This window comes from Hesperophylax consimilis, chromosome 6, assembly GCF_061612785.1.
Source record: "Hesperophylax consimilis isolate HC1 chromosome 6, BYU_Hcon_1.0, whole genome shotgun sequence".
Taxonomy (NCBI): Eukaryota; Metazoa; Arthropoda; class Insecta; order Trichoptera; family Limnephilidae; genus Hesperophylax; species Hesperophylax consimilis.
Window position 1 is genome coordinate 5,424,705 of NC_142841.1, and position 24,703 is coordinate 5,449,407.

General features: G+C 34.3%; 1 protein-coding gene and 3 non-coding genes across 4 annotated transcripts in view; 1 reads left to right on the top strand and 3 right to left on the bottom strand.

Annotated features, from left to right (window-relative positions):
• Positions 1–3,557: 3,557 nt before the first annotated feature.
• Positions 3,558–3,676, bottom strand: LOC149422880 (5S ribosomal RNA). The gene has a single exon (XR_016302340.1). It is a non-coding gene; the product is annotated as a 5S ribosomal RNA (ribosomal RNA).
• Positions 3,677–3,999: 323 nt separating this feature from the next.
• Positions 4,000–4,118, bottom strand: LOC149422881 (5S ribosomal RNA). Its single transcript, XR_016302341.1, has one exon. It is a non-coding gene; the product is annotated as a 5S ribosomal RNA (ribosomal RNA).
• A 323-nt stretch (positions 4,119–4,441) lies between these two features.
• LOC149422882 (5S ribosomal RNA) lies at positions 4,442–4,560 on the bottom strand. Its single transcript, XR_016302342.1, has one exon. It is a non-coding gene; the product is annotated as a 5S ribosomal RNA (ribosomal RNA).
• An 895-nt stretch (positions 4,561–5,455) lies between these two features.
• Vha100-2 (V-type ATPase subunit a family protein Vha100-2) overlaps positions 5,456–24,703 on the top strand; it is a 94,499-nt gene continuing 75,251 nt past the window's right edge. Inside the window, exon 1 of the mRNA XM_089632330.1 lies at positions 5,456–5,704. The gene's annotated coding sequence lies outside the window, so the exon portion shown is untranslated. The remainder of the gene's footprint in view (positions 5,705–24,703) is intronic.

Here is a 24,703-nt window from a genome sequence, read left to right on the forward strand (position 1 = left end):
AACTATTTTTTTACTGCTGAATTTATGAATGTTCAATTATATTTTTATTATTTGAAAGCAGTTAACAAGTCTATCTGCAATTGATAATTATGTATGTAGTCAAAAATTTTGTATAGATTAAACAAGGATTAATTCGTAGGTTGGGGATGAGGTTCATAGAAAATATTGGCTCAAAAAGGCACATGTTTTTTGCAGCAAATTAAAATTTCGCAGTGGAAAATAGACTTCTAGTGCGTCATGACTTTCTAGCCAATCACCGCCCTACCCCCTTGATGAGCTAACCTTGTTAAATACCTCTTTTTCTATGGACCTCAGGTTTGACAGATAGGTCTAAAGTTAAAATTTAATTTAAAGTTGCAGTTCTTTCAAGGCTTCCTTACTCCACAACCGATATAAGAAAACTATCAAAGTGACTTTCCTTAGCAAAATATAAGTTTCTTTACCAAATTAATAGATTTAAAAAATTTCTGTTTTTTTCTCAACTGTTTTCACACCCCAACCCACGAATTCATAATATACTTCTCTCGCTTCTATTAACATATATTAAAAGTGCAGGCACACATTCAGTATTATTATAAAACCATCCGGTCGTACTAGAAAATAACAAAATTTTGTAAGATTTTTTTTCTATTTTTTCCCAAAAATATCACTAATATGAACACCGATTAATATGATGAATTTCTCCAACACTCCACCGCTACAAGACGCTATCAACCGACCAATGTTTGGTTACAGCGGCCCACTGATGGGCGAGCATATCGTCACAGGTGAGTGATCAGCATTTTCGTATGGATGTCCATCGGTAAATAAAGACTGCCCAGATTCGAAAAAATTCGTTACTTCAACCTTGAAATAATAGGCAAAATTGCGAAATATGGGGTTAAAACAGGCGCAATAACTGTCGACGAGGGGGGAGATATTTTTTTCTGTTTCAACTATTGTTTTATTACCTAATATTTTGCAAAACTATTAGGATGGTTAACTTGTTACGAAATTTTTGATAAATGGAATAAAATGAGCAAAAAAAATAATGGCTCTCAGTAAAGAGCCGGTATAAATAACCACCAGTATGTCAGTATTTTTTTGCAATGGTTTCTCTAGGCTTATGTATTTTGCCATGGCTCCTATCAGAGAATAACTCGATAGACGTAAATATCTCTCAATCCAAGCTTAAAATGCGACTGAAATACTGGTTCACTTTATGTTCGCTATGAGCTATGAGAGAGATTTATGTCCGTCAAGTTGCTCAATGCTCTCTGATAGGAGCCGTGGCAAGATAAGCCTAGTGATACCATTACTAAAAAATACTGATATTCCGGCCCATAGCCAGATATCTACATTAGTTCATGAAAACATTGGAAATCCTCTTATCGCAATGTAATTTTTCATAAACACAATCCTTTCCAGACAAAGTATGTTTATTCACATCAGCCTTTAACCTATCGCTTACAGATGGCCAGTGGCATAAATATACCACTCTCTAGATCGATATCTTCCGGCTTTTTGTATCCAACAGAATTATACAGTACTTAACCACAGATATACAAGCAGTACCTACCGTGCGGAGCAGAGCAGTAGACAAGGTAGAGGAAACTCAAGGCCATTTAAAAAAAAGATGGGACCATAGACAACATAATTGCTCTCAGCCTACTCTATTCATTCACTAGCCCAAAAAAACTATTATAAAAATAAAAATGTCCTTGAAGCAGAAAAATGTCGAAATGTTTTCCAAGGGCAAGGTTCATCTGACTAAGAAAATAAACTTTTACAGTGCATTTCCTTAAGATGAAACTTGTTAATCTGAGAAGTAGAAACCCAAAATGACAAGAAATTTGCAAAAACACTGAAGAAAATTTCCAAAACATCGACAGTACGACGAAAAATTCCGACATTTTTCAGCCTCATGAACTCATGGTTACATATGTTTAAAAATCTTTAATTTCACCAAAACAATAAGATAATACAGGATAACACTAATCAATAACATGAATAAGTTTATCGATATAATAAATAACATTTATACGTTGTGGAGGAAGACATAATGTCAAGTATGAAGCATTGTTCAAAAAACCGAACGAATAACCTAAAACTGTTAATTCACTTTAAACTTGAACTTACGTAGGTAGGTTGAATATAATATGTTTGTAACTCGCTAACACTATACTGGCTTATATTGTATATATTGTACACGAACAACTTTAACACGCAATATTTTCGACGGAAATTATAGTATTTCGGCAGAAAATGACAACCCGCGTGTATAAATAAACCACTGTCATTTTGTTTGAATGATTTGAAACTGTCAACGTCAAAATTCCGTCATCTCTTTCTGTTACACGAGTCATTATGGTAGAGAGCGAGAGATCAAACCAATCCTTCTGTTCTCACCAATGAGATCTGAGCTTTTAGCCATATTATTCGTTTTCTATAAGAATTTTGAGGTGGGCGTGGCGGTTTCAAATGAGTTTCGAGGCCAAAGCTTAGTTAAATGCCCCTGGCCAGTGGCCACCATAAATAAACTACTCACGTGGCCACTGAACAAAATGCATGATTAAATAAAATCCCCCAGATTTATTACTTTTTCACAAAAAACTTCCTTTCTCCCTTTGAAATTCAAAATCCCCCAGATGTAGGGACTTCTCCCCAGACATTCCATCCAGTGGTTCCAGTGGGCCCATAAATAAATGAGTGGGCCGCTTACACCACGCGCCGGCGCGTGCAGCTATCTCAAGTTGTACTTCCTCTCTCTGTCGCGAGCATAAACAGTGTTGCCAACGGATCTTGGCCTAATGTCGCCGTTTTTCAAACATTAAGTAGCCTAATGTAGCCGAATTTCAGTTGCAGTAATTCTAATGAACTCGCATAAATTCTGCCCACATATTCCCCACAAATATTCTACGTGAGCTTAATTCCCCCTTTTATTATTCGAAACAGTTTTTCGAAATCCATGGGGGATGGGGGTGGCTACGGAATTCCATTTCAAAATTTTCCTCACATTTTTCCGGTCGCAATACAAATACCGGTAACAGGTAAGTTCAAGAGGTTTTTGTTATGTTTTTTTTTTTTTTTTTAAATTATTATTGTGATTTGGCTGATTTAAATAACTTGTCTCTGAAGTAGCCTAATAGTCGACCAGTCACCTTTTAGGTTTTTTGAAGTGAAACTTCTTTACCCGCGTCATGCAATTTCGAGTACCGGAGTAAAACCAAGTCATGACCGAAACGAAAATGCGGGACCGATTAAAGTTCATTTGATCTAGTCAAAGTTTTGAAGTAAAATATAAATGCTTCTTAGCTCATCTCGACGACTGGCGTTGGTGGTGTAATGGTCAGCGTAGTTGCTTTCCAAGCAGTTGATCCGAGTTCGATTCTCGGCCATCGCACATTATTTTTTTGTTTTTAACGCCTTTTTTTTTTTCAATGGTTGACCATAATATCAATCCACTAAGTAATATTTTAGGCCTGTAGCATACTTGAAAAGTTAAAGAATGATATAAAATTTTTTATGATGTTAACGATAAAAAAATAAAAAAAAACATAAAATTACCATAAAAAATGGGCCAACGGCACGCGGTGTTCCCAAGCGGTCACCCATCCAAGTACTGACCGCGCCCAATGTTGCTTAACTTCGGTGATCGGACGAGAACCGGTGTGTTCAACATGGTATGGTCGTTGGCAAACGCTAAACAATATTAATTTCTATTCTACCTGCCAATAAATATATGAAAATTAGTATAAAAAAGCCCTAATAATACTGAAAACATTAGCAAGGTGTGTGCGACGTTGATAAAAATAATCATTACATACGCGCTTGAAAAAGATCGTAATTACATCCATAACTTTGCAGGAATTTTTTTTTTCAATGGTTGACCATAATATCAATCCACTAAGTAATATTTTAGGCCTGTAGCATACTTGAAAAGTTAAAGAATTTTATGATATTATTAATGATAGTAACGATAAAAAAATAAAAAAAAACATGAAATTACCATAAAAAATGGGCCAACGGCACGCGGTGTTCCCAAGCGGTCACCCATCCAAGTACTGACCGCGCCCAATGTTGCTTAACTTCGGTGATCGGACGAGAACCGGTGTGTTCAACATGGTATGGTCGTTGGCAAACGCTAAACAATATTAATTTCTATTCTACCTGCCAATAAATATATGAAAATTAGTATAAAAAAGCCCTAATAATACTGAAAACATTAGCAAGGTGTGTGCGACGTTGATAAAAATAATCATTACATACGCGCTTGAAAAAGATCGTAATTACATCCATAACTTTGCAGGAATTTTTTTTTTCAATGGTTGACCATAATATCAATCCACTAAGTAATATTTTAGGCCTGTAGCATACTTGAAAAGTTAAAGAATTTTATGATATTATTAATGATAGTAACGATAAAAAAATAAAAAAAAACATGAAATTACCATAAAAAATGGGCCAACGGCACGCGGTGTTCCCAAGCGGTCACCCATCCAAGTACTGACCGCGCCCAATGTTGCTTAACTTCGGTGATCGGACGAGAACCGGTGTGTTCAACATGGTATGGTCGTTGGCAAACGCTAAACAATATTAATTTCTACTCTACCTGCCAATAAATATATGAAAATTAGTATAAAAAAGCCCTAATAATACTGAAAACATTAGCAAGGTGTATGCGACGTTGATAAAAATAATCATTACATACGCGCTTGAAAAAGATCGTAATTACATCCATAACTTTGCAGGAATTTTTTGAAGTGAAACTTCTTTACGCGCGTCATGCAATTTCGAGGACCGGAGTAAAACCGACTCATGACCGTGACGAAAAAACGGGATCATTTCGCTATAGGAGCCTAGCTAATATTATATACCTAGTTTAACTCACTCTCCTAACTCATCTTCGCTGTCTACAGGCAGAGCGCACGACTGTGGTCGTGAAGAACCGAGGTTCGATCCCCGCTTTAACTAATTTTTTTTTTCTTTTTTTATAACTTTTAATTTTTTTTATCACATGCTACTTATAAATATGTCAATAGACAGAAAAAAAGAGAGAATGAAATGAAAAGAGAGAGAGAGAAGAATACTAGAAGTTTCACTTCTGTCTTGCGTAGGCTTGACACACCCATTTTTTCGTTTTTTTTTAGGTTCTCTGGTGAAATGGATCAAACATTTTCGAGGAAATTTTTTGAGATAATCAATTCTTTATAAGTCGAAAGATCTTACATAAACTGGTAAGGTGACATTAGTTTTCTTTCAAATTAATTCACTGTAAGGCTGTCTTTAATGTTTTCTAAAAGAGAAGGAGCGTAACTTGGCGTACCTAACACCCCAATACTCTTGGCCATGAGAATCTAAAATCTTATCTAAATCTGCCGATTTTAAAAATTATTTTCTGGGGATTTTTTGGTGCCTTTGCTAGGGAGTTTCTATTTTATATTTTAGACCTGGCAACGCTAAGTTTTGATTCGTCCCCGCCGATGGTCCGCATGTTGTTTTGTTTATATTGTGAAATGTCTACAAACTACAAACGAACAAATAACGTAAATCAGAATGCCATTTAGTGTTAATCGGCGGCTCAGTTATACAATTATTTCGGACTGATTGGGATTGTTGAAAGAGAAATCAACTGGTTTGTTTTCATGTCAGTGACCCAGTGTGTGAGTACGTTATTATGTTTTTTTGACAGCACACACTTCAAACAAGCAGGCAACTGATAAAGGTAAATATTGTATGTTTTATTTTAAATACGTACATGCATACTTTATTCAGTTTATGTAATATCGAAATTATAAAATTATATTTTACAAAGAAGCTAATAAATATACTAGTCTTTATTCGACGAAACATACGTTTACGTATTTATTTTAACCTTAGGTAACCTAATACATAGCCTAACTGGATAAGAAAGTTATACTCGTTTTTTTCATCAATGTGATAATAATTGTTTGCCGTTTTAAAATGGCGCTGAATTCAAATGATTAATTCAAATTATTAAGTGAAAAACTCCTCAAGCTAATTTGTTCGGTTCTGGGAACAAAAATTAATTATCACCCGTAGAGACAATCTGTTCGCTTTTCGGACCAGCTCATATGGTCTCATAGAAATCGTTTTGTCTCCCTTACCGTCATAGTTAGAAATACGATATAAACGGCGTTAGAAAGAGAAAAAAACAAGCTCTTTATTAAAATATTGAAGTTAACCACAGAATAATTAAAATATACACCTCTATGAAATCAAAGATTTCGGACGCAATTTGAAAAAAAAATCATGAAAATTAGTGAATTTTTTATTAATTTTTTTTTCTGCATAATAATAATTTATTTATTTATTCAAACGCCACATAATGGCTTTTACAATACAGTGATACTCGAATTACAAGCGTACAGTGGTAAACAGGATAATACTAGCAATAATTTAAAGAAAAGTTATGTGTAAACATAAACATTATTGCAAGTGATGCAGTTATTAATATAAGTGCAGTAAGACAATGCATAATTAAAAAATATATATAGGTACCAGTTAACCAGTGTAACAATAGTTGAACTACTTTATACTAGGTTTGTATAAGTCCTGTCTTAAGTCGAAGTATGAGGTGAGTTATTGTTACCCACAAAATTAATTGTACTTGGAATAGCTGAGTAGGCATCGCAACTTGGCATTAACAATGCAGGGCTGTCAGCGATTCAATAATAAATACAAATAAGATAAAATAATTTTTAATAAAATAATACATATGTTAGTTAACACTATAAGATATCAAGGAGCCATGCAGAAGATTATTATCATTCCTGACATTGATTACTGTGTTTGAGGTATGTTATTATAGCCTTCTTATAACTATATTCCGTGCAGTTGAACACATCTACTACTTCGGAGAAAACATTGCCAACTGCATGCAATCTTTACCTGTGATAGATATAAGGATACCTGTGATATTTTTGTTGCAATTAAAAAGTTGCAAGTTCTTATTGATATATATGGAAGGTAATTAGACTTAATAAATCAGGCTGTCTATAATACAATTACCAATTTTATAAATAAAAATCGGAAACAAGTCTTCTATCTGAGAGTTTTAATAAGTTTAGTTCTTTCATCGAGTGATTGTAGTTTATTGTTTCAATTGGTAGACCGAGTTTATAGTTAATGAATCTTAGGAATTTATGCTGACTTTTTTCAATGGAGCCAGAGTGGATTTTGAAGTGAGGGGACCTGATAGAAGAATTATATTCGACTTGACTACGAACTAAAGAAGAATACCGCATCAAGTCTACTTTCATCCTTCCTCTGCCAGTTCCAAGCCTCACTGCCATACATCAGGGTGCGTACCAGCACTCCACTGTGAATTGCTATCTTCGCTTTGGACATTTTTTGTTAGCGCAAACCTTACATATATTTTATATAAAACAATGTACAGGGTTTTCCAATAAGAGGTGTTATTTTGAATAGCCCGCTATTTCGGTAGATGTTACTTTTGGACCTTACTTTTTGAAAATGAGGCTGGAGCAACAGTTACGGTGAATGGATTGCGCTATCGAGAGATGATTTTTTATGGCCGGAATTGGATGGTATTGATCTGGACAACGTTTACTTTCAATAAGACGGCGCTACGTGCCACACAAGCAACGAAACCATTGATCTTTTACGATTGAATATCAAAATAACACCTCTTATTGGAAAACCCTGTAGTAGTACCTACCTGGTGTATTATATATTATGATATGGTATATTTGCATCTCTTTCCAGTGTTGTAGGGTAGGTAGGTACCTTAGGTATCGCCCTAATGAGAGATCACCTTTAGAATAGAAGCGTTGATTGACGTGGCTTAAGCCATGTTTGGTGACCATATATGAATAAGCAGGAAACTTTCTACCTGCCTCTTTCCCATCTTCATCACTCTCCCCACTTCTTCCAAACTCACAACGTTCCCGAAATTGGGGATGCCGCAGTCCCACTAGCTCTACGCCGTTAATCTTGTACAGTAATCAACGTTGCTTGACATGGTTTTGCCGTGTTTAGTGACATTATAATTAATCCTTTTCCCCTAATATTTGTAACACAAATTGAACAAACTGTGTTTAATCGTAAATACTTGTTGTGAATATAAACAATCAATGTAGTTAATATATTAAGCTACTGAAAATTCACAAGCGGAGATGAACAAACCACCGTGCTAACTTGTTTATAAGTTAATCGTGTGTTCGTGTTTATCATCTGTGCAGTGTCTAAACTCTAAAATAAATAATTGAGGCATTTAACATAGTAGGCAGAAACATGCAGGCTAAAATAGAAACGTGCATGCTTCATTCATATTACAGTTCTGCCTCCAGAGCTCTGTTTTAATCATAGAAAATGAAAACAAACGAACATATTGCATGGGACATTTAATCATACCGATTGTGGCTCTTGCCGTGCAACGAACAAAGTCCACGGATTTAGGGCGCTCGCAGACGAGTGACTTTATTTGCAACCTTTTGCGGGCATAAAAATGCTTTACAAAAAATATTCAAATTCCACACATACTAATATATTTCCTCCAAGTACTTACTACCCATGCACAAGTTAATACTTAGACCTATCTAATAATAAGAATAGAATCATTGTCCATTTTTATATTTTTCTTGTTCTCCGATCATTGACCGAATGAGACCAATCCTCCAATAAATACTTAGACGAAATAGTTGCCGCAACTAAAGTCTCTCGTGTGTGCACTCAATTTGAAGACGGCGACTGACGAAATAGTAATACATACAAAAATATCACTTATGTATGGGTAGTACTTGGGTGGGTACTTGAAGGAAATGTGGTAATATGTATAAAATTTGAATTCGGAACAGTCTCCAAAGATAATTAGATGTAATCGTTTTTTTTTTTTTTTTTTATTATTGATACATTATTTTACAGTATTTTATATTTTAATTCAGTAATGTTGGCCTCACTGGGTTGTTTACCCGTGCTGAGGCCCCCATTTTATAATATAAGAATTTATACATTTAAACAAAAAACAACATTAAAATAAAGATAAATTTAAACTAAAAATAAAGATTAGAAATTAAAATCTAATTATCACACTAAAAGAAAAATATTAAAAGAGAATGGAAATCGGCATTTATAATGATTTATGTGTTTGTGCGTGTTGCGTATTTTATATATATTTTTTTTGTGTTGCGTGTATATGTTTTATTCTTTTATGTTATAGAATTTTGGAAATATTGTTTTTTTTGTTCTTTAATCCATTTTTTTATTTTGTGTTTGAATTTATTTTTATTTTCCTCAATTTTTGTTTCAAGTGGAAGACTGTTGAATGCTTTAATAGCGTGGTATTTATGGTGTCTTTGTCCAAAGGTTGTGTTTACCGTCGGAGTTTTTATGTTTTTTATACGCTTTTCTGACCGGTCTATTAGTGATATTTTGTGTTTGTTGGGGTTTGTTTTTTTGGTCGAAAATGTAGTTTAGTAGTGTTTTTACATATAATTGGCGTATATCGTTTTGCCACGGAGGAAATTGCGGTTGCCGCAACTAAAACGTATTGTAACTAAAAAGTCTCTCATGTGCACACCTAAATGGCAAATCAATATGCAGTGCAAATGACACTAATTAAAACCTAAAAGCCGTAATGAAAATTATTCTGAAAATCTCAGTAAGATCTAGCACTGACCAGCCGAGTGATTCGTTCAGTAACGTTCGATTCGCCTGTTTCCAAACATCTTATCCGTTGATTATCTTAAGTGGTCCCGCCCACTTTCATAGACAATAAAATGACATCAAAGTAAAAACTTTCAATGTTAAATTAATTATTGTATTTATTATTAATAAATTTAATTATTTTTTAAATACTTTTATTATTAAACCGATATTTAATATATTTTTGAACAAACTTATGTAATATGTTAAAAATAAAGTGTTAGATTGATTTTAATTCCACCGCTTCTGTGCGTCGCGAATATTTTCTCTCTGTCGACAATTTTTATAACTAGTCCTTTACCGAGTCAAGTTTAATCCAGTAGTTTGGCCTCCTCAACGTCGTTTATAAGGCCATTTGCCAATTGGGCCGAATAGACTGATCCAGACAAGGCATTAATTCCGCTAATGGTAACTGTGAAATATTTTTCTTTTATGAGACCCACCCTAAAACTGTCTGTGATTTACTCCCAGTCCAAATTATTTTTGTGGATAAGATATTAACTCAGATTTTGATGAAGAATTTGAAGAAAATCTAAATATATTAATTATAACTAAATATCTTATTCTCCTTTTTATGTGAAGCCGCTAAAGAATCCCAACTGCTCCTAACCGTCTCGAGCCATTGTGACTGTGGTATCCCTAATTGGGGTATGTTATGAGGCTGAAGGTAGTGGAGAAGGGAATGAGATGGGGAGAGGAACGTGGGGAAGTACCTGGCTATTCAGATCTGGTCACCAAACACGGCTAAAGCCATTCCAATCAAAGTTTCAAATCTGAATGGTGGTCTTACCCCAGGGCGATATTGATAGTACTTCCACTCTGAAACGTGCTGCAAATGTACTATATATTATTTTTAATGTGAAATAGTTCACAAATCAAATAAACATGCCGGGATTGAACCCGTGAACTCCGGCTTGCTAGTCGCGAGCCTTACCCCTCGACTACGGAGGCCATTACTCATGCATGAGTATCAAAGTAACTTTGTTCTATGTATTACTATAACTTTCATTAAAACCTGATTTTTAATGAATTAAATCTTTTTAAATCCCGCTAGGCACCTCTTCATTCCGCTAGGGAGCGCTCATGCGCTGGGATAACCCGTGCTGAAAATTTCATGATTACATACTAAAATTTAATTATTTGTATAATATTTTATTTTGTTTTACGCCCAGCCGGGCTTTTTCATGGATTTAAAGAACATAATATACCTAGCGAGTTATCGAAAATTATACGAAAAAAATTAAAGCATGATTTACAGTAAACTTATAAAGTGAATATGAAAAAAAAAATATTAGTAAAACATGTAACATTAACGAAAAATAATTTAGAATCTAGAACAATACTACATAAAAGACGAATCACTTAAACTATATTACCAACGATACTATAATTTGTAGGATTCAACAAAGTACTGGTAAAGATTACGCTATAATATGAAATTACTGAAAGAATTCTAAATAATTATGTAGTGTTTTTAGTGCAGCTGTGTGGTTTCTATTTCAGTCTACATTTGGTGTTAGTATGCTATATCCGATCTTCCTATATTTTGTATCTATCTTTTTATTTGGGTTTTAAATGTTTGTTGTTGTCACAGACATAGGAATTAATAGACGAGAAGATAATGGCGAGGGGTAAAATCAACTGTTGAAGAACGAAGGGAGTGAAGCTGACTGTGATTCGTCAATAAATCAATCTGACAGTAAATAGGCATCTCGCATTATAATATCACCATTTACTTCTTAAAAGTAAAATCTGCTTTTGAATGAATAGACATTTTTACATGGGAGCGCAAATTACTCGCCACGTTATGAACAAATTTGCGAAGTCCAAATTCGGCAAAAAAATTCGGTTCTATTTTCAGAGTCGAATATTTCGTTTAAGTATTTAGTTAAGACACTTTTATAAATGTTCATAATTTACTTCCCAGCAACCAACCAGCTTTGTGTTTCGCGTCCAGACGTTTCTCGATGTGATAGTAACAACTGATTCATATTATACGATGTGAATATGCTTAAAATAAAGTAAAATAATGCTTATATATGGAATGTAATACGACAATTGGGTTTATTCTCTTTTTCACATCTATTTTTACAAGTTTTCATAGTACAAGTCAACATTTTGCCGTGTTATTTCGTAAAATGAACCGATGATGCCTCGACCATAGTTGTTCGCACAAGAATGATGACGTCACGTTTTCAAATTTCACTTGAGGCCATACGCGAGCACAGCCGGCTCCAATGGAACCGGTATGGGGAGTGGGGATAATACGCTTTTAATCACTTAGGGCAGGTCTACTAATATTCATATGTCTATGGTTGTTGTAATTTTTGAATGAGAGTGGGATTTACTTATTTTAAGGAACATTAACAGTCTTGATATTAATATAATATACAAAGGACAATGAAAAAAACAGACCAATAATGTTCACAGATCGTTGATGTGGTAATATACAAAGTAACAAATATAAAAGCCGACCTAAATAACAAGTAGAACAAACAAGGATTTTGTACCATACCTGTACCAAATTTGATTTCTTGTACCACAGTATAAGAATTTTTTTATCCAAATTTTGTATTTGTAGTTGCTTGTTGGATATGTTTTTGACCCTGCGAGATCTAGTGCTTCTAATGTGCCTGTTTGTTGTTATTTCTTGTCTTTTGTATTTGTGAATGTAAAAGAGTTGTTTTAGAATAGAGTTGTTGTCAAGAAAAACGTCTCTATTCACCACAGTTAACATTAAAATGTACACATTTCACGTCTTCAAATCAAATAGTTGCCTATTTTTTAAATTCAGATAAAACCTACAATTTCACTTATTTTTATGACCCTCGAGCGGATTGTTAAACGTTGCGGAAATAATTGAATGACGCTTATCGCTGCATTCGCCAAATACTAAATAGTAAGTCTTACTTGGCAATAAATATGCGCTGCTGATGAAATAACACCCTGCCACTGAATTGTGTACTTCAGTATCTATTATATTGTTGATAATGCTGCGTATACATTTGCGAGTTGAGCCTCGAAACTTGGATACACCATTAAACTCCAGAAACCAAAACACAGACAAAACAGTGGACTTCTTGACCACCGCTTTTACCCACCAGATCTAGCCCCTAGAGACTTTTTTATTCCCTCGGTTAAAAGTTGAACTCGGAGGACAGTAATTTTCGTGGAATAAAGAAGCCTTATCACCTTCGCAAACAACTATTTTGAATAGAGAAAGACAACAACTATTATTTGGACGGGTATAAGAGATGGGAGCATCGCTGGGAGAACTGTATAGACTTAAAGGAGATTAGGTTGAAAATATTATTTATTTTATCTTATTTCTTTGTTACGTCTGAAACTTTTCAGATTACCCTCGTACACTACATTCTCTCTAACCTTTCCAAAATTTGCGTTGAAATTGACGTTTGATACGTTCACTCTATAACTAACATTCGAGTATTTCGAAGAATCTTTAACAATTTAACGATTCGTTCAAACTCCAATCTATATGTATAAATAAAAATATTGATTGCTTTGAAATTTTGACACAACACTGCATTCGAATTCGCGTGTTTTTTAAATACCTATATTTTATATATGTCACCTGTGACAGGTACCTAATAACATGCCTCTTTTTAAAAAGCGCGCCATCTGTTAGACTAACATGCTTTTTTTAAACAGCGTTATCTGTTGGACGTAAAAGCAACACGCGATATTGTTTCTCTATCTGCACAGACAGACTGTGCCACAAAATCACCTCAAGGAAGATGTACAAATTTTTTTATTGTTATTAAGTTTAATTTGTAGAACTCCATTTTATTTTTTTTATTTTTTTATATATACAATAATATTATTATTGGGTTTATAAAAACAGTTTATTTTTAAACAAGTTCTGCTGTGTAATTATTATTACGCGTGACAGCTGTTTCGCCCTCTAAAGGCATTATCAAACTGTTGCTGAAACAGCTGTCACGCGTAATAATAATTACACAGCAGAACTTGTTTAAAAATAAACTGTTTTTATAAACCCAATAATAATATTATTGTATATATAAAAAAAAAAAAAAAAAAAAAAAAAGATGTACAAATATACAGTATATTTCTACAATGATCTATCTATAAACTACGCATTAACTTATGGCGAACTATGTTCGTAGATCACTAATACAAAACTATATATACAATGCATTTGACCAATGAACTTATGTTATTATTTATTTATATTCTGTACAAACAGTTAACATAAATACAGGATCATACTTACCTGTGAGGTCACTTGAGATTACACTGTTTATGGTTTATTAGGGAAATTTAGATAAAGTTCGCATGCAGATGACATAATTGGAAGATATTTAATTGGGAAAGCGATAATTAATTCCGGTATTTATTTTAGTGGGTAACCGGATAAATCATCACAACTTAAAAAAGTTATATAAAGTCATGGAAAGTGATGAAACAAAAACTTTTTCAACTGGTTATGTAGGGTAGGTTATGTTAGGTTAGGTTAGGTATGTGGGACTACTTTATTTCCTCCCACATGTGGCAATACTATCGTGAATTAATCCGCTGCTAGACGCAAGCGAGCTGGAGAAGAGAAATATCCATTCCTGTTTCAACCTTCGATCCTACCGCCACTCTCTCTACCCTTTCTGCCGCCGTCTCCGCGTTCTGTAAAATTGTAATATTCGTCCTCACGAATAAATTTAATTAATTGTGCAGACACTCAATTTTTTTTCATCGTTTCTAATGACTTTATATCACTTATTAAAAGTGTGTTGAATTGTCACTGTGTTGAGTTATCATGGAACCATTTTAGTGATATATATTTATGTTCCTTAGAACCCTTCAGTGCTTTCATCACATTCGTTTAGTTTGCAATGTTTTCTGTGTATTTCAAATGCGCTATATACATATTATTTTTTAAGTTTCCGTAAAAACAAACACTGTTTTTTAAACTAGATAAAATTATATTTCGGGTGTGCATTTAAAAGAAACGTTACTATTTTTAAATAATAACATTTTAATATCAAACGTGAAAAGAGTTGTCCAAAACGCTAACCACATTTTTACAGAAGTTTTTACTCCAATCATAGAAAAATTGAGAGAACTCGATATTTCTAAAAATATTAATTTTGTTTGGAAAAATTGAAAGAAAAATTTACCTTCACTTTTATCTCGTTCAAACAATAAAAAAAATAAGAAATAATTTTTAAAGTTAAACCGATATCGGCGCCAAATGTGTATAATTCATTTTGGCTATTTTTAGAATTTTATTAATGGATTCCAGTAAACTGGAAAGAATTATTATTTCTCTTTCTAACGTTAAAAAATTATGTATTTCCGCATGATAGAAAAAAATTAAAAATACTTTTATAAAATATGGATCCCGGTCATATATGACCATAAAACGCTGGAGGTTGAGCAATGAGCATGTTTAGGAAAGGAAAAGCAAATTTTACGTTGGGCGGTACAATTGTACAAGCATTCGATTTGTATTTGAATTTGTCTTCCTAAAATGTGATTCGTCCCTCGGTGTTCAAATCATCGATTTAATGTATAAAGCACTAGTTCGTTCCGAATCAATTTGAATATTTTTATAGATTTTTAATATCAGACGAAGCAAGAACAATATTATAATTGGCAAACTTTATTTCAATGTTTGCAAGGAAAAGTAGCAGATGAATATTCGGGAGATAGGTGTATTGGCTGTTTAACTGGTCACACGAGGTCACACTGAAATAATTTGGCAACTTATTGCCAACTTTAATTTTATTGCCTATAAACGCTTGTAACTATTAGACTTAAAAATGATTGATGTTAATGCTCTTCTACGAGTATATTTTTTATATGCGCTCGCGAGATCTTCATGGGCAATTGTTTTGTTTGTTGTTTCAATGGCTCTGCTAACAGGCTATGCCGAAGAATTGAATTGAATGAAAGAAGCTAAAATGGTATATTGTTTAATTTTTTTTACCGTTTATTTAATGTTTCTAAGCTCCTGGTGGAAATAATGTTTCATATTCAAAATAGACGTGTTGACCTAGAAATCACAAACTGAAAAAGCGATGCAAATTTCATGCTAACCATTTGGGAGATATTTCTGCTCGAGACACACAAAAAAGGATTCTGCTAAATAGTAAAAAAAATGATATTATAAATTTTTTAAATTTAACATAAGAGTAGAACCCTAAGGGCCTTACAAATAAAAATCTTTTAAATTTAACACTACCGGAGAAAAGTGAGTATTGCTAATTTATTAAGAATCTCTTCAAATTATTGGTAATCCTGTTAAAAACAGGATTGCAGGCATTAACAGGTGAGGTCGGAACGTGTCTTGAAATTCCGAATATTTTCGCATTTCGTCATTATACTCGTATATTATCAAGTGTTCAGATATATTCGTAATTTACTAAACAGGAAACGGCCTGCATGCCCTACGGCCTACGTGATAGTAAAATTTAAAACACGTTTATCAGTAAAGGGGAATAACAATAATAAAATTTTCTCTGCGCATGTTTGTGCATTACATAGTACATGTGCATTTAGATTAAAAAACATTGATTTCCATAAAAAATAATATTATGTAAATTGAATTTGAAGATGTGCTAACCCGGAAACATCATATTTTGTTATATAAAAACAAGTGTTTATTTAAATATTACAGTATCTGTGTCTTCTGTAAATACAATATTTTGGCAAGGATTTTCGTTTAGCACAAATATAAATATAAATGTTAAGCATATACAATACAAGGCTAGATAAAACACAATGACAAAGTCAATTGTTTATATTAGATTAAGTGCGCACGGGGCGTGACGTGAACATTTTAACGATTTTCAAAATTAACGACCTTCGTGGCAGAGCAAGGAAAACGAAACACCCACCTAGTTCACAAAGCCCAGCGAATACAGAATACTTAATTTTCGCGCCGAGAGTTTTCGTGCCGAGAGTTTTCATGCCGAGAGTTTTCCTCCCGAGAGTTTTCCTCCCAAGAGTTTTCCTCCCGAGAGTTTTCCTCCCGAGAGTTTTCCTCCCGACAGTTTTCCTCTCAAGAGTTTTCCTCCCGAGAGTTTTTCTTTAGGGGTTGGCACTTGACACCCGGCCACATATTTTGTAGCTCAAAAGTTAATGGTCAGATTTCTTAAACTATTTTCGTTCTCCTTCTCTGCCCTCTCCTGCTGAATGTTGCCTATAAACATGAATATCTTCACCCTGCGGACTACAGCCTGAAACACACTAGAATATTTTAAAATGGTCGATCTGTATTGACCTGCCCACTCGATGATAAATTTTTAAATCTATCTATTTTGTTTTCTTGATTGAATGAAATGGAATCTTAGGAAGACAGAAAAAGATTCAGTCGCATTTAGTTCGGGCAGAATCTTGCAATCATACATACAGATAACAGCCAAATATATGCGTTTTTTTCTTATCAAGTTGTTCAAAAATGTGTTCAGATATCCGATCAAGCTGAAATTCGGCAGATAGACTGGTTGTCGATGACAGTGCATTATATCTTCTTTTGGTGGCACTTCATGCACACACACGCATTTTTCTGAAAATGCATGACTTTTATTATTTAAAAAATTACAGTATTTATTTATTATATGAAATAAATTTCACTACTACCCAATTAGGATTTGGCTTAGGTGTTGGCGGTGTAGACTCGACTCCCTAGGGAGGGAAGTTCAATCCTCAGTCAAACCATTTTTTTTCTTTGAAATTGGTTACTAGCCGGATCAAGAGATGGCGCAACTAGTTCGAAAATATAAAATAGATGTATTATAGTATGTATTTTTTAATACCCTTTTTTACGAGTTGATTTTTTTTGGATATTCTACCATCAAATTAATATATAGTTGGCATGTTTGCATACGATCTTTTATAAAATTCATATAAATTATCGGAGAATTTTATGTCGTTATTATCTTTAACCTTCCGATGGGCATTGTGGCCTGGCCAGGCCATTTTGATTTTCAAAAGGGATTATCTTTTTTCCGTTGACTTTTTGGCAAGTGGTATTAATAAACACATGTATGAGACGTTCATACACACTGGCCTGGCCAGGCCACATTGACAATCCAAAAGGGTAAAAGCACATTGCCCATCGGAGGATTAATGCATTTAAAAGTCATTGTTACTTGTATTTTCTTGTTGACACCGATGGAGTATACAGTAGCTAAATATCTCTAAATATGATGCTAAATTGTTGTGCCGCCTGTTCTATGCACAAGAAAAAACATGGAATAAACTATTTACAATGTGGCTATTGCATTTTTTCTATGCATTACTTATGCGTGTCTGTTTGATAAAATAATTTCTGTGCCTACACACCTCAATATATTATGCTGTTTGTCTGCCTTATTATTATTATTTTTTAATTAATACAATATTATGAATGCCTCGGTCCATTCACAGTTGTTTTAATATTCTGCACTAAATGATATTTTTTACGTTACCGTTGTGCCCAATGTCCGACAATGTGTGTCAATGCAAACTTGTTTTACAGAAGTCTAGTAGTAGTTGTCATTAAACTCACGACGTAAAATATAATTTGCCAATGAGTTAACGCCAACGAGTATTATTTTATTATTCATGAGAATTTCAAGTGTTGTTATTAAAATAATACTGCTCATTATTTGATTAACGGACAACCGAAAAAATTACACTGTACTTACATAGATTGGAAAAACTTTGTTTTGCGTATGCGTTTTGTGCCTATTTTTTTTTTTTTAATTTAAAATTTTATTTTTATTTTGTTTTCAGGTAAGTGGTCTAAAATGCTGCGTTCAATTGATGAAAGAAAGCTACAAAAGTTTGGTAAATAGTGTTTTTTTTTAAATTTCATCTTTATTTGTGAATTGAGAATTCTCTACTCATGAATAGAGAATTCCCTGAAAGTATCGCGTTGTTTTTGTTGAAGTTCGCTTTTTTTGTGGATTTTTCAGAAAAAGCGGTAGTATTTTGCAACTAAAGTGATGTTATGTTAAGTTTTAGTATTTTGCAACAAAAGTGATGTTATTTTCAGTTTTGGTATTTTGCAGCAAAAAAAAAGTGGCGGAACTGCTTTTTTTTTAAATTGACAAATTAAAAATAATACGAAGCGTTTTCGACGAGAATTCTGCTGCATTCCATTTTATGAATTTTCATAGTCATGTCAAAGACAAGAAATATTTAGAATGTATAATATTACTTTCTTATACTAAAATATCAGAAAATCGCTTAAAAAACATAAATATTCGCGTTTTTGCCCGAAAATTGCGAAATTCTCCTTATTTTCGTGAACACGGTAAAACTCTCGCTTTTCGCGTAAAAAATAAGATTTTCTCGTAAAATCGCATTATCGCATACGCGAAATTTTCAGGTAACTGGATACTCGTAGGTGATTTTCTATTCATGCTGCGTTTCTTCGAGTGATTGTTGTGAATGAGTCCTGAACACCTAACCTAACCCAACCTGAAAACCTTACGCAGGATAGTAAAATAATTCGATGATATTCCATTTTCATTACCGACACTATTATATCCTATTAGGATATAAATATAACCTGACGATTTACTTTAGTTATACGTGAAGGTACAGTGCAATGGCCAAGATGGATGTACAAGCATATAATTACTGTAGTTATACGTGAAGGTACAGTGCGATGGCCAAGAGGTATGTACAAGCATATAATTACTGTAGTTATACGTGAAGGTACAGTGCGATGGCCAAGAGGGATGTACAAGCATATAATTACTGTAGTTATACGTGAAGGTACAGTGCGATGGCCAAGATACACGTACAAGCATATAATTACTGTAGTTATACGTGAAGGTACAGTGCGATGGCCAAGATACACGTACAAGCATATACTTACTTAGTTATACGTGAAGGTATAGTGCGATGGCCAAGAGGAACGTACAAGCATATACTTACTTAGTTATACGTGAAGGTATAGTGCGATGGCCAAGAGGAACGTACAAGCATATTATACTTACTTAGTTATACGTGAAGGTATAGTGCGATGGCCAAGATGCACGTACAAGTATATACCTACTTAGGCATTTCAAAATAAAAATCTTATTTATAAGAACATCACATTTTGTTAGTTATATTTATGAGTAGGTACAGGTTACACCAAGAAAATATTCACAATTATTATTAGTACGTAGGTATAACTATCATACAATACAACTGGGAAACCGATTAGCTGTATTGCAAAACAGTCTCCTTGTTTACATTTTTCATCAAAATATGCTGATTGGTTTATGGTTTAAGCACCGAGCGAACAAGCACAGGTACAGTGTGTTTATTCTAAGCCGGTAGTAGGTAATACGTACTATAAACACTAGGTATAAGGTATAAGTAGTACTATTCGTGGCACGTCACACCGTCGCGGTTTACCGCTGTGGTTTGGCTTGAACAATGCCGCGAGATGTTTAATTTGTCACGGTCTCTGGGCCGCTAAATTGCCGCTTGTACTTAATTCCTCAAGGTCGTGTACTTGATCAAACATACCGGACAGTTTTATACGTTACGCAAAATTCGCACAAATATAGCATATAGTTTAGTCTATTTACGTATATATTATCTGGAATTTTTAAGAAAACCAATCCTTACACGGAGAAAAAAGAGTATTGCTTATTTATTAAGAATCTTTTCAATTTATTATTGGTAATCCGATTAAAAACGGGATTGCAGGCCTTAAGGAATGTAATAACAGGTTTCTCGATAACGTTTTAGTCAATTACATTGATGATATCAAGGGAAGTGCACGTGCAATTTGCCTTTATAATATATCATAACGAAATGCGAAAATATTCGGATTTTCATGAACACGTGTTCCGACATTGTGATAATATATTCGTAAATTATTAAAATTTTATCAGGAAACCTGTTCATTCATTCGCTAAGGCCTGCAGCAATCATGCTTTAACTGGATTACCAATAATTTAAAGAGGTTCTTAATAAATTTGCATTACTCATTTTTCTCGGTATACAGTTTTACGTGAATACCGCACAAGAGTCCCATCCTCCATTGCTGTAAGTTTGTATGGCTGATGGGTTTTGTGGAGGGGTAGGAGGTAGGGAAGAGGTAGATTGGGAAGTGCCTGGCTCAAAGATATTAGAAGAACGAGATATGCTATGTTGGCCGCCGGACCGTAGGCGGAGTACTACCTAATTAGGGTACTTTGAACGGTATCGGGACGTGTACGTACAGAAATCTGTTCTATGTATTAGTGCGGATACCTTAGCGTAAGCGAAGGTGTGCAGTAGTATTGGTGAACAAAACCGGCGACACTCGGCAAAACCATTCCACACAGTATGAACTGCTCATAGCACATCTCGTTCTTCTAATATCTTTGGCCTGGCTATTCTCATGTGGTCACTAAACGGCTAAAGCCATTTCAAGGAACGTTTCCATTTTGAGGTCTTTCACCAGGCAATAATAATAGTATCTATCACTCTCCCCTCTAATCTGAACCTTTCAAAATGATTCCTGATTAAAAGTATAGCTTGACAAATTTCTATGCAGTCAAAGTTAAAAAAAAATCATTCTATATTTTGTGTTTTGGCTGCATGCAGATATAAATTGTCAATATGTACTAATTTTAATTGCATAATATTTTGTCGTCTTTATATTACATACATTTTTTATTAAAAATCTCGTTAAATCACATTTTCTTCAATTCTCTGCGGATAAATAAATAAACCTCTTGGTAAAAGTAAATAGTATGACCCAACCATCTTTGCAAATAAAACTATTTTTTTACGTTAAGCTCGTTGTTTAATTTGCTAAAAATGGTGATATCATAACTTATTTTTATTCATATTTGCGTGATAACTTGGAAAACTGCACGCTATGTGAAGATATTCTATCGATAGTGTTAGGCATACAAATATCGAAGTTTTCCAAATCTCGGTATGAATCAAAAAAGAAATTCCTCCCATAGCTTTACTATTTTCTCTTTCTTTACCTTTTTTTAACCTATTTTGAAGGTCATACCCAACAATATAATATATCATTGACGAAGAAGATAATATAAATCTAACCGAAACATAATACAGAACAAGACACAGAAAAATAAAAAAGATAACGATCACAACTAGGAACTGAACCCAGGATCTTTTGTTTTACCGGGACAGGCGTCTTAAACCACTCAACCACTGGGGCCTATTTATTATTTTTTTTTTATTTATAAATCACGCTCGGCTTGGCTTTTACGTGTTATTTTCTAATTTTATTTACAAAGAACATCTGAATAAACACAAAAAAAAAAAAAAAAACAAAATCAAAAAAGAAAATAAAAGACATAATTAAACACAATCTCTTACAAAAACAATGTAAAACGAAATAAATAGGAAACTAGACACTTCACCATGCAAGATGGAAAAATATAATACTAAGGACGGGTTGTTTCGGAGAATTTGAACAATTCATCAAATTTCAACGTTCATTTTCGGGTTCTGTGAAAGTCCTATTCAAGTTCTGCTATTATATCATTGTAGGCTAGTTGCTTGACAAAACTGAAATAAAAACAGATCTTGAAAAAATCTTTCACAGAACTTGAAAATGAACGTTGAAATTTGATGAATTGTTCAAATTCTCCGTAACAACCCGTCCTAAGAAAATTACAACACTTTGGTAAGATAAACAGAGCTACGTAGTTTCTATAGTTAAATTATATTATATTTGATATTCTTCTTTCTGAAATAAATTCGGTAATATTAAGCGTAATATTTGTCGATATCATATTTCAAATTCAGAATTAACAATATCATCTTGCAACTAATTTTTCTCATACTTTTGGCATCTACCTTTTTAAATGTAAGCAAAGTTTCTAATGAAATTGGTTTGTAACTTGGATAGTGTCTCGGATAAACATATCCGATTTTTATTTATATGAGATACCTTACTTAAAAAAAATAAATGATAATAAATTCATGAATACCTTTTTCTTTTTAACTTATTTTGAAGGTTATACTTAAGACGCCTGTTGTAAGACAAGAGATCCTGGGTTCAATTCCTAGTTGTGACCGTTATCTTTTTATTTTTCTGTGTCTTGTTCTGTTTCGTGTTTCGTTTAGATTTATTAGTATTATCTTCTTCTTCAATGATTTACTATTTTCTGTTTATTTTTCAATATTTGGTTTAATTTTACGACGCCTTAATGTGTTTTTTATAGATAAATATTTCGACTGAGGACCATGTGCTCCTCTCTCAAGATCTGGCACTCAACGCAGCTTGAGGGCAGGCGCATATCCTGAACACACCTCACCCGATGACCCCGGGTACCCCTGTTAAATCCTATAAGGGTTACCTATAGTAGGGATGTTGGTTAACCAATAAATGGTTTCCGGAGCGACGGTACCCATACCCGCCACCCACATTGAAAGAACTGCGTTCGTGTCAACTCTGACTGCGATACCTTTACGTTTTATGGTCACATATTTTGAAACGAATCGTGCATATCTAAACGGTTGACACGAAATATTCTATTGACGAATCAATTAGTAAAATGATGCGATAAGTTCCTCTACGGACTACGGACTTCATGCCCGCCAATTTAGCCAAGTGGTCACGGACGGACACGGAATTGGAAAATGTTTTTTGATGTATTCAGTTACAGGTTGTACCTAATAGTTGCAATTAATTTGGTAAAATTTAAAAAAATATATAAGTAAACAAGACAAAAGAATATACATGAATGCAAAGTAAATGAAATAAATCTTGTCTTACAAAGTAAAAGAAGAAACATAAACAAAAAAACTGTTATGCAGTGACCTCATTAGGGGTTTGGGGATCAGTGGTGTGAGGCACAAAATAAAAGGCGTGTCGTGAAGGTCACAGTGTTTATTGAGTCAGTTGCCGTGACGAGGAGATGATGTAGGACAGAAGTTGAATACTCCGGTTGCTGCGGTGATGTGGTCCAGGCGGTAGTTGGCGACGGCGCGCTGAGATCGGACTCGATGACTGTCAGGCTCTGGCGATCTGGGGAATCAATACTCCAGTGCTGACGGAAGGCCGAAGGTGCGGCGGACCTTGTAGGCGGTTTGAGCGGGAGCGGCGTAGACCAGTGAGGATGCTGCGTGTCCTCGTGGTGGTCATGGTGGCGTGGAAGAAGCGCTGGTCAGAGACACTGGAACCAGGGCGCTTGTAATCCGAGTAGCGCTTGCCAGGGACGGCGATCTGGACAAGGCGCTAAGATGATGTCCCGATAGAGTCCATGATGGTACGGGCGAAGCCGGGTATCTTGTCCTTCGCGGGGGCGCGGGAGCGCACTCGTGATATTAGTTAATCGTTGGCGGCAGAATGATGACTGACTGACTGACTCGCTGCGTCGGGCTTATTTATACTGTTCGGCCGGTGGCAACAGCAGGTAGTTAAATGGCAACTAAATCGAGGCCACTCGCTCGGTCTGGCCCTTTCAGTTTCGGCGGTGCGGCAATTATGCCTAGGCGGTAGACTCGAACCTTCTGGCGAGTTCTCGTAATGTGACAGACGGACTTGCGATATTATTGTCGTCAATAGACAAGTAGGTGCTTGTAGTACGTAGGTTGCTCTGTTTTGATTTTGACTGCGAGTACGTACCTAAGTAGCAAGTACGTACCTAAGTAGCGTCGAGCTGCTTATTATAAATTATTCAATGGATTCTTCTCGAATGCTACAGGGGTAAACTTAAAAGGATTCATAATCTGCTCTTTGATAGATGGCGCTATTTTAATTATTTCACTGAAATACATGTTTAGCAAGTTATGCTTTAAAATATTAAGACGAATTATTTGGTTGTGCCCGTACATACGCAATATGAATATTAATAAATAGTTTTGTCCGTATAAAAACTCAATTCTTTCAAGAAAGGCATATAAATACAATATTGTATCAGTGATTCAATCCAATATTGTATTTGTATGCCTTTCTTCCTTTTTTACCGACTAAACTGTTTATTCATATTCATATTGCGTATGTACGGGCGCAAACAAATAATTTGTCTTAATTTTAAAGAAAGCAATACCTTGCAACAAGCGTAATTCGATAAATTAATTAATTGCCGCCATCTATGAA